Genomic DNA, 11,110 nt, shown 5'->3' with positions numbered 1-11,110 from the left:
GTCAAGATCAGAGCTTGTGGCTTCTTGAGAGCCTTGAGGAGGCTGTTTAGAGTGCATTTGGGTGTGGCATCAACATCACCATCATCATCTCCATCAACTGGAACAGAAAATAGGGGTCTGCAATCAGCGTGATTGCGCCTGGTTGGGCTGAAGGCCTGTACTGCTTATTGCAATCAATGGTCACCATAAATGGGTCATGAGAAGCATGTATGTCTACTGTAAAAGGTCTTTGTGAAGTACATGGAGTAACTACTTGTGGTTGAGCTCTGATATGAGCTGAAATAGAGTGGGCAGAACTGTATAAATTGTCTGCACTGCTGTATACACAGCATACATGGAGTCTACAACACTTTGAAGAGCACTGGAAGCTCTAGAGTATGCCCAGAAGCATCTGTGAAGTATAGGTACATGCTGGAGACTACATGTACTTGTCTTGATCAATTGCAAGCTGAGTTTGGTGACTGAAATACACAGATCTGAAGTTTTTTTTTGTGGCTGAAAACTGTCTTGGATTGTGGGCAGCAAGCATTTTGCTTTCTACTGAAGCACAGAGTGACAGATGCAGACATCTGAAAGACATATATGCTGTCATATGCATGTTAGAATTGTTTTGGGTTGAGAGGAGCATCAAATGCCACTGAATACTGGAAGTTTGCAGCTGAAGTAAAAGAAGTTTTGTCTTCTTGGGGTGAATATAAATTGCAGATATTTTGTTTGACTTACTTGTCAGATGTAGACAGGGTATTGTCACTATATAGTCATGTACTGACGGTGACATACTGAAGCAAATGTATGGTCTGATTTAAGGACTTTGTTGAGCTAGTTGAAGCGGGTTATGTTGGTTTATTGACTGCAATCTTTACATAAACTGTTGGCATTGGCAATTGTTAAGAATACACTGGCTGATGTCTCTAGGCTTATGTCTGAAGTGGCATATGTACCAGCAGTCAACTAAGCAGTTTTGGAACATGCATTATGTGTATTCAGGTGGAGTTTGACTTTGGAAAGGCTGCTGTAATTGCAGTTTACAGGTTTGGACTGCATATTTTTGGACCCTGGCAGTGGATCTGCAGGAGTTAAATCTGAACCAACATCAGGCATATGTATTGGCAGTTGTCTTTATGAGTTGGATCAACCGATTGTGACTTTGGTTGGGGCTGATATTTGACTGAAATTTACTGGTTTTTTTTCTGCAATTAATTGCAGAAAACTGTTATAAACAGTTCCGGGCTGAAGTTGAACTGTTAAGAAGATCTTGGTTTGCAGGTAGCCAGGCAAGGTTTGCAACATGGCAAATGTTGATAGAACTGATAATGTAACCCAGATTGTGGGAGAAAAGCTTGATAGCAACAATTATGCAATATGGAAGTTCCGCATGGAGAACTTTCTGATAGGAAAAGGATACTGGGACTTAGTGACAGGTGTTGAGGCTGAACCTGAAGTTCCAGATAGGAATCCTACAGTTGATCAAAGACGAGCACATCGAGCTTGGACGGAAAGAGCTCGCAGAGTTTTACATTGGCTGTCATTATGTATCTCGGATGCCATGGTGATGCAGATCATGAACTGTAAATCCCCATCAGATGCATGGAACATATTGGTCAGGTACTATGGCACAACTACGAGTGCCAGGAAAATACAACTGAAGCAAAAATTCAATAACATAGAGAGGAAGAACAGATCCATACAGGACTATGTCACGGAGATTAAAACCTTAGCAGATCAGCTTGCATCTGTTGGCTCACAGGTAGAAGATGAGGATATGGTTGCAGTGACCTTAAATGGCTTGGGTCCGGAGTACAAGTCTTTTGACACTTCAGTATCTGTGCGGGCTGAGATGCCTGATTTTAATGAGCTGGTTGCGTTATTGATTCATGAAGAGGTGAAGCTTGGCTTAGCTACAGGGTCCAGCAGCTCAAAGAATAAGGATGCAGTTTTTTATTCGAATCAGCGTGGTCGTGGTGGCCGTGGTAGAGGCTATGGATCTGGCAGAGGAGGCCAGCAGAATGCATCCTATAGTAATAGCAATCAGCAGTCATCACATGCAAGAGGTAGTGGCAACTTTCGAGGAAGGGGGAGATCTAACTCCCGTGGCAGAGGCTCATGGCAGCAGCAGCGTCAGTCAGACAATCCAAATAAAGATAAGGATTGTCACTACTGTGGAAAGTATGGGCATATTGCAAAGGATTGCTGGAAGAAGCAGGGAAATCAGAAGGGCAAGCAGCATGGACATTATGCTACGTCCAGTCAGACAGATGACTCTGGTGATAGACTGTTTGCCATGCAATATGTCAAAGATAAGGCTGCTGAAAAATCATCTGATGATGCAGTGTGGTACATTGACTCGGGGGCATCGAATCACATGACCCCTCATGGTGATTGGTTCACGGATATGGTGGCTGAAAAGCATGGCTATGTATGCACAGGTGATGACACGCAACATAGCATTGAGCATAAAGGCAAAGTGCCTCTGGTTGTACATGATGGCATGAAGAAGAATCTTCATGATGTTTTGCATGTTCCTTCGATTACGAAGAACCTATTGTCTGTGGGTCAAATGACAGAGCAGAACTTGCAGGTTCGCTTCAATAAGCATGGCTGCTTTATTGAAGAGTTTGGCAATGGATGCAAGTTGATCGCGAAAGGCCACAGAAATGGAAGAATGTTCACTCTTGATGCTACACTGCCAGAGCTGAATTCCGCTATGTTTGCTCAGGGTTCTGGCACTATCAGGGACTTAGAGATTTGGCACAAGAGAGTGGGGCATGTCAATTTGCAGAGGCTGCAGACCATGCAGAAGAAGCAGCTGGTAACAGGGCTACCTAGATTCCAATATTCAGATATTGGTCATGTCTGCGAGGCTTGCCAGTTTGGTAAGCAGTCACGATTGCCGTTTGTCAGGCATGTAAGACAGAGTACACGACCACTGCAGTTAGTGCACTCTGATGTTTGGGGACCAGCTCATAATGCATCTATGGGGGGTTCCAGATACTATGTATCCTTCATTGATGACTACAGTCGATATACCTGGCTTCACATATTGAAAACAAAAGATGAGGTCCTTGCTGTTTTTCAGAAATTTAAGGCACAGGTTGAGAAGGAATTTGAGTGTTACATCTCTTGCTTGAGATCTGATAGCGGTGGGGAGTATGTCTCCAATGAATTTGCTGATTTTTTGGCTGAAAATGGCATTCGTAGGCAGCTAACCTGCAGCTACACTCCGCAGCAAAACGGAGTAGCTGAAAGGAAGAACAGGGTTCTGATGGAAGCTGCTAGGGCCATGATGAATGAGAAGCATATGCCGCTTTACTATTGGGTAGAGGCTGTTGTGACAGCCGCATATATTCTAAACAGGACTCCCACTGCAGGCATTCATGACATGACACCGTTTGAGAGGCTCTATGGCTATAAGCCGGATGTAAGACACATGAAGGTCTTTGGCTGCCTTGCTTATGTGCACATTCCAGATGAGAAAAGGAAAAAGTTGGATTCCAAAGCGCATAAGAGTGTGTTCATTGGATACTCGCAGGAGAAGAAGGCATACAAATGTTATGATCCCTCTACCAGGGAGACTTTGGTAAGCAGGGATGTCATGTTTGATGAGCTGGGCTCTTGGTATGTCTCACCAGTTGCAGTGCCATCCGATTGGCCTTCCACTCATGTCTCTACAGTTGATATGCAGCAGAGCACTGCTATGACAGGACCTATCAGTCAGACAGTATCCCCGTGGACAGGGAGATTGAGGAGCTCACCGTCCACTGACACGGGTATGTCAGTGAGGGGGAGACATGATGTCTTGGGCAGCAAAGGAAAAGAGAAAGTTAGTGAGGATGGTATGATGACACCTGGCAGAATGACTTCGGGCTATGAGTCTAGTGATACTTTAGACAGCGAACTTGGTATTCCGACTGTCTATACGCCTGGCACGAGGCAGAACAGGTACATTCCGCCTCATGAGAGAGGTGAATCGAGTAGTGCACCACAGCCTAGACGATCGCAGAGGGTCAGATACCCTGTTGACAGGTTGACGTACTCTGGTTATTCTGCAAAGCATTATGCATACATGACAAAAGTGATGGAGATCAAAGAACCAGGTACTTATGCTGAAGCAGCAAAGGATGAAAACTGGTGCATGGCTATGGATGAAGAGATGAAAGCCTTGGCTGAAAATCAGACTTGGGATTTGGTACCACTGCCTGAAGGGAAAAAGCCTGTTGGCTGCAAATGGGTTTATAAAATCAAATGTAAGTCTGATGGCAGTGTGGAAAGGTACAAAGCAAGGCTGGTCGCTAAAGGATATGCTCAGCAGTATGGCTTGGATTATGATGAAACATTCAGCCCGGTTGCAAAAATGGCAACCATACGAACTGTTATTGCCTTGGCTGCTGCTAAAGGCTGGAAATTACAGCAGATGGATGTTAAGAATGCATTTCTTAATGGTGACCTAGCAGAGGATGTCTATATGGTTCAGCCGGAAGGGTATGTGCACCCTAATTTTCAGCATTATGTATGCAGGCTGAAAAAGGCATTATACGGGCTGAAACAGGCTCCGAGAGCCTGGCATGCTAGGATCAGCAGTTACTTGCAGAGTCTTGGATTTCTTGTTGGCAGGGCTGATCACAGCATGTTTACAAAGAAGACTGACAGTGGCTTGGTAGTGCTGGTCATATATGTTGATGACCTGATAATCACTGGAGATGATGACATGGGAATTCAGCATGCTATGAAGATGCTGAAATCTGAATTTGACATGAAAGATCTGGGAGATCTGAAGTATTTCTTGGGTATTGAGGTTGTACCAACTGAAAATGGTTTATGGCTGATGCAGAAGCACTATGCCATGGAAATGCTTAAGAAGTATGGTATGGCTGAATGCAAACCACTGGATACACCTCTGGACCAGAATGTAAAGCTAGACATGAACACTGGGGCTGAAGTAGAAGATGTGACTATGTACAGGCAGATGGTCGGCAGTTTGATTTACTTGACCATCACTAGGCCTGACTTGAGCTATGCAGTAGGGCTGATAAGTCAGTTTATGCAGAAGCCGAGAAAGCCGCACTTGGATGCAGTTAGACGCATCATGAGGTATGTTAAGTCCACTGTAGACTATGGGCTGTTCTATGTCAGAGATAAGCCCTTGACACTGATTGGGTACACAGATGCAGATTGGGCAGGATGCTCAACTGACAGACGATCTACGAGTGGCTATGCCTTTGGCTTTGGCAGCGGCATGATCAGTTGGAGCAGTAAGAAGCAGCCTACGGTTGCTTTATCTAGTACTGAGGCAGAGTACAGGGGGGCTACATTGGCAGCATGTGAGATTGCTTGGTTGCTCAAGCTTATGGCTGACTTGGATATCCAGGTTGATGCTCCAGTGAAATTGTTATGTGATAATCTGAGTAGTGTACTCCTGGCCATGAATCCAGTTTACCATGCCAGGATAAAACACATAGAGGTACACTACCACTTTATTCACGAGATGGTCCTTGCAGGAAAGGTTGATCTTATGCATGTGAGGACTGATGAGCAGGTAGCAGATATCTTTACCAAGTCTCTGGGTAAAGATAAGTTTTGTAGTTTTAGACAGCTACTTGGTGTGCAGATGCTGTCTTGAGCTTGAGGGGGAGTGTTAGAAGTCAAGCTCCCCGTGTAGTGTGTGACTGTCTTTATGTACTACCGACATGACAGCTAGTGTATAGCTGTCTCCTGCTTGTGACTACATTAAATAAGTTGGTTAGCTAGTCGGTGACCTGACTATGGTTAGTTTGTCTAGTCAGCGGGTCACTTACTCTATGTTACTCTTGTATGTGTGTTTTACTCTATTATGGAATAATGAGAAGAAGGTGTGTGGAGCCTGAATGGTTCAGTAAGTGCTCAACCCTGTCTCTCTCTCCTCTTCTAACATCTCCATGCCTGATTGAGTCGCCTACTCTCCCGAGCACTCTAGCAACTCCACAATCCAAGGCAAAATTCAAGCAAGCTCAATCCTCAAGCTCCATGCTCCAAGCTCCATTGTAGTAAGCAAGAGAAGAGAAGAGAAGAGAAGAGAAGATGGAGAGCTTCTCCAACACGGTCGCTCACCCTCACACACTCACTCCTCACACTCTCACACTCCCACACTCCCTTTCTCAAGCACAAGCTCAAGCAAGCAAGAAGAAGAAGAAGAAAAATAGGAGAGCTACTTTTGGCCACACATAAAAATGAGCTTCTTCATTCAATTTTTGCCTTTGATACAAAACCCTAACCCTAATTTCCTTTGGGAGATCATCCTCTTTTTGGTCCACTTGGCCCATTCCTCCAACCTTTCTCTTCCTTTTTGGTCCGAGTGCTTGGCCCATTCCTCCAACCCTTCTCCTCCTCTTTCCCTATTGGCATGGCCTCAACCCATGCCTCTAACCATTTACAATTTGCACAGGTGAGATGCTCTTTTACAAAATAAATAATAGTGAGCCTTGCACTCTTTTACAAAAGTATTGACTTTTTTCTTGTGCACCTCTCTCCTTGATTTAGGAATTTTTTTTCACTTCTTGTGTTTCCAAAATTTTCTTGGCTGTGCCTTCGTCTTGCATCTCACTTTTGCCTTGGCCTTATCTTCTGCTTTAGATTTTCCAGATTTTTCACCTTGTTCTTCTAAGGGTTAACATCGCCCCCTTACTAGACAATTTCCAATCCCATGGCACTCTTTGTCGTAGGTAGCAAGCTTTGGCATGCACCAAAGACGTGGGTGAAAGGGACTGCTATGTTTTGCCTTGGAGGACTTTTGGTGATGGTGCGGATGAAGGTCGTTTGGTGGTGTGGTGTTGGCATGATTGGCTAGTGATAGGGTTGTTGTAGTTGGTGATAAGGCTATTCATTGTTGTGAGTTGCACTCATGGCTGGCATAGGTATTGGTGTTTTGGGGATTTTGCATGTGACAATTCTTTTGTGAGCTTGCATGATGATAAAGGACAAGAGTTTAGAGTTGAGTGTTGATGAAGAGCTGATGGTACTTTCATTGGAGTCTTCAATACCTGCAATTGAAAACCTCTCATATGGTCTCTCCCTGGGGGTTAAAGCTAGTCTTCTTATTGTGCACAAGACGTAGTTTGAGTGGTTTGGGAGATAGGTTAAGCAAGCTGAGAGTATTGTCCTACACTTGAGGACCCAAACTATATATAGATTGTGGTGTAGATATTATGTGAGTGCACGTGCATACTTAGATATTATGTAGTTAGAAGACTGCTGGTTTGTTTCCTCGTAGCAATGTGTGGATGAAGTGAGGGTTCAATGGGATGGAAAAAATTGTCGATGTTGAGGAGAAGTACACTTGAAGGCTTCTTGAGACATCATTTGTGGTTTTGACAACACGATGTAGCATAATTGAGCTCCCTATACATGTCCCCCTTGATATTGTGGGGGATGTATAAAGGGCTAGGGGATTAGGGATGGAGCCAACCAACCAAGGTCATTGGATGTACCTAATTTGAGGACCCCTAGGTGTTGTGCTTTGATCCTGGGTGCCTTTGTTTTTTTTTTTGTTTTGTTGTCTCTTTTTTTTTTATAAAATGAATACAATCAATGCAATACATTGAGGCTATCAGTCTTTCATTGGATTGAGAAATGTCAAGATCCAAAGGCTATGAAAAATGGATATTACAAAAATGATTGTGTTACTAGCCTTGATGCTAGATGAATAGTTGTTGAGATGAAGAGATACACTTGAGATTTTGCAAACCTCTTTGTGACATGTGAGACATTGGAAAACTTCAGGTAGCAAAAGGAGTGAGCTATGCATGGACAAGGGACAGAGCATTTGGGGAGTTGAATCCTGGTTGATGAAGAAACATTTCTCATTGTTGAGAGATGGCTCCTACTCGGATAAAGAGTTTGGCCAAGAAAGAGAGAGTAGCCAATGACTATGCTTTGGGCCATGCTCAAATGAAATGTGTGCTTTCTACAAGGGTGATTTTCTCTTCAAGCGGGGCTTTTGTCATAGCTCTTTGTTTCTTAGTAATTTTGTTTCTTTCTCCATAATGGTTCTTTGTGGGGTTGATGGTCTTGTGGTGAATTGGACATTGACTGCTTTTGTACAAAGTGTTGAAATGTGCAATGTCCAATTATTGGAATATTGTTATTGGTACCCTAGAGGGGTATCATTGTGTGATTTATGGTAGCCACATAGGAGGATGTGGACTTCATGGATAGATGTGGGACAAGGGTCACCACAAGTTGAATGTGGATCAGAGGATGCCACATAGCAGGCTATTGTCTTGAGGTTCTCTATATAAGAGACCTGCCATTGTATGATCATTAAGCATTGGAATATATTGTTGAGTGTTGCCTACATCGTTGTCTCTCCATTATGGATTTCCTTGTGTATTTTGATCCTCCATAGCATTGCACTAATCTTGCATTGCCCTAGGCTTAGTGGCGGTCTCATTTAGTTTCTTATCATGGTATCAGAGCTGGTCATCCGCTAAGCTTAGGTAGATTAGTGTAGCCACAGACAGAGAGAGAGAGAGAGAGATGCGGCCTCTGGACGAGCAGGAGACGACGGCGGTGTTTGAGAAACTCCACAAGTTTGTGGGATCCAACCTGAAGCACCTGGTAGAGAGGTCTGCCCTGGAAGGGGCCTCCTCTGCGTCCTCCCCCGGTCGCTACTGCTTCCGCCTGCACAAGAACCGCGTCTACTACGTCAGCGAAGCCCTGGTTAAGAAGGCCACCAACATCTCCAGGGACAAGCTCGTGGGCCTCGGCACCTGCGTCGGCAAATTCACGAAATCCGGCAAGTTTCACCTCGTCGCCTCTTGCCTTGACCTCCTCGACGCACATGCCAAGTTCAAAATCTGGCTCAAGCCGTCCGCCGAGATGTCCTTCCTGTACGGCAACCACGTCCTCAAAAGCGGCCTTGCTCGCATCACCGATAACACCCAGCAGAACCAGGGTGTTGTCATCTTCTCCATGTCTGATATCCCCCTTGGCTTTGGAGTCGCTGCGAAATCCACACAGGATTGCAGAAAGCTTGACCCAAACGGTATTGTTGCTTACCATCAGTCTGATGTGGGCGAATATCTGAGAATGGAGGATGAGCTGTAAGAGTTTTCCTCCGGTGCAGAGCAGTGAGTTCTTCATCATACTTTGGTGCACGTTTGTTTCTGCCATTAGTTTAATTTCAGCAGAGGTAGCAAGTATCATTGGTATCCCTAAAGACTCAGGTGGTAGATATCTGAGCTAAGCAGCCCTTGGTTCAGGACTCAATAATCTGTTCACTTCAGATGAGCACTGAAGTTATCAGACTCACTGTTTAAGCACCACGATCACTACGCAAGCAAGTTGGGATTGAAAAATGATTGCAGTGAAAGGGATACTGAAGAAGGAGCCAGCACTGCCCTTCTCAAAATGGATCACGAGGTTGCCATTGTTATCCTTGCTTATAAGGAAGATGTTTGGAATAAGCGTGATCTGTTTCAGCGCGGTGGAGAGAGTGGTGAGCCTTCCGCCCCGCGATGGCAGCCCTGGTTCTGCCTTCCGTTGGAAGTGTTGGTGTTGGGTATCATCAATTGGGCTCCTCTACTGGCGTCTTCTTTCAGTCAGGCTCGTGGGGTTTCACCAAATGGAGCTCTTTCAAGGCCACTCAGAAGACTCAGTCACTTCCTTCTCGCCACCCGACCGTCATCAACAGCATCGAAATCTGCAGCCCAGATGATTTCGAGGTGCAGAGACTGTTGGGAACGTATGGCTACATAAATGATCTTATCTTGTGTGGTTTGAAACAAGCCTTAGCCCCTTAGCCTCTTATCCTTTCCATACCACTCCCTAAGATGAATCTCCATATGGAATATCTTTGGGAATCAAAATATATGTCAATCTTGGTTGTGGCAAGAGTCACATATTTAGTCAATGGCATATATGGCATAGATATTTTTGTGTCAAATCTAGTGACACATGTAATGAAAGATTGTGAACAATGATGTGCTCATTCACAATCTATACCTATGGATGTATTTTTTATTACACCTTTATTTGCGGGTGCCTTGCCCTTGCATGGACATAAAATGGATGTAATTCTCTCACCCATGTTTATGAGGGTCCTCTGCCCGAGCCCACGGGTGCTCAAAAAGGATATTTGATTGTGGTGTGCAGGAGTAGTGTACGTTGATGATGCACTACATGGGTTGGTTCCTTCTCCCTGACACATGGGGTGTCTAAAAAGCACTTGGGTGGTTCCTCCCGAGCAGCATGGTGCTCGAAATGGACTTGAGGTGTCTAGGTTGCTAGACACATGCACACACATTTGTTGAACACTCCAATTTGTCATTGAGGGGGAGTGTTGAGAGAGTGAGTTTGGCAATGCCAAATCATTGGGGGTGAGAGGTGAGATGGTCACACTGATTGTACATTGAGGAGGGGTGTTGAAATGTGCAATGTCCAATTATTGGAATATTGTTATTGGTACCCTAGAGGGGTATCATTGTGTGATTTATGGTAGCCACATAGGAGGATGTGGACTTCATGGATAGATGTGGGACAAGGGTCACCACAAGTTGAATGTGGATCAGAGGATGCCACATAGCAGGCTATTGTCTTGAGGTTCTCTATATAAGAGACCTGCCATTGTATGATCATTAAGCATTGGAATATATTGTTGAGTGTTGCCTACATCGTTGTCTCTCCATTATGGATTTCCTTGTGTATTTTGATCCTCCATAGCATTGCACTAATCTTGCATTGCCCTAGGCTTAGTGGCGGTCTCATTTAGTTTCTTATCACAAAGACCTGTGTTGTCGTGCATTTACTTGGCAACTTGTGAGAGTATATGCAAGTCATATGCTTCAACCATAATGAACAAGTGCAACTCAAAAGACATCACTTATTTTGTTAAATGATGCGGATCTAGGACATGACACAAGCTATGGTGGATCAAAGATGAAGACCAAGTTCATAATGACATGGACAAGTAGAGACCAACTATTACACAAGTGAATTAGGTTCCAATATAGATTAGCTTGGACTCATAAACACAATCTTGTGTAGAATTGACAATGACAAGACACTTAACTGAAAGTACCAAGCATCATGATATTGTCTTCATTTCATAGTCAAGTACAATGCTTTATAGGCTTTGAGT

At 44.3% G+C, this 11,110-nt stretch overlaps 1 pseudogene; it reads left to right on the top strand.

Moving 5' to 3' along the window:
• Positions 1 to 8,285: 8,285 nt before the first annotated feature.
• LOC148018147 (uncharacterized) lies at positions 8,286 to 10,641 on the top strand (annotated as a pseudogene).
• Positions 10,642 to 11,110: the final 469 nt, after the last annotated feature.

The sequence above is a fragment of the Lygodium microphyllum genome, chromosome 21 (assembly GCF_053477565.2).
Source record: "Lygodium microphyllum isolate KBCC chromosome 21, Lygodium_microphyllum_v1.1.10, whole genome shotgun sequence".
In the NCBI taxonomy this organism is placed as follows: Eukaryota; Viridiplantae; Streptophyta; class Polypodiopsida; order Schizaeales; family Lygodiaceae; genus Lygodium; species Lygodium microphyllum.
This window is presented reverse-complemented; position numbering and strand designations above follow the sequence as displayed.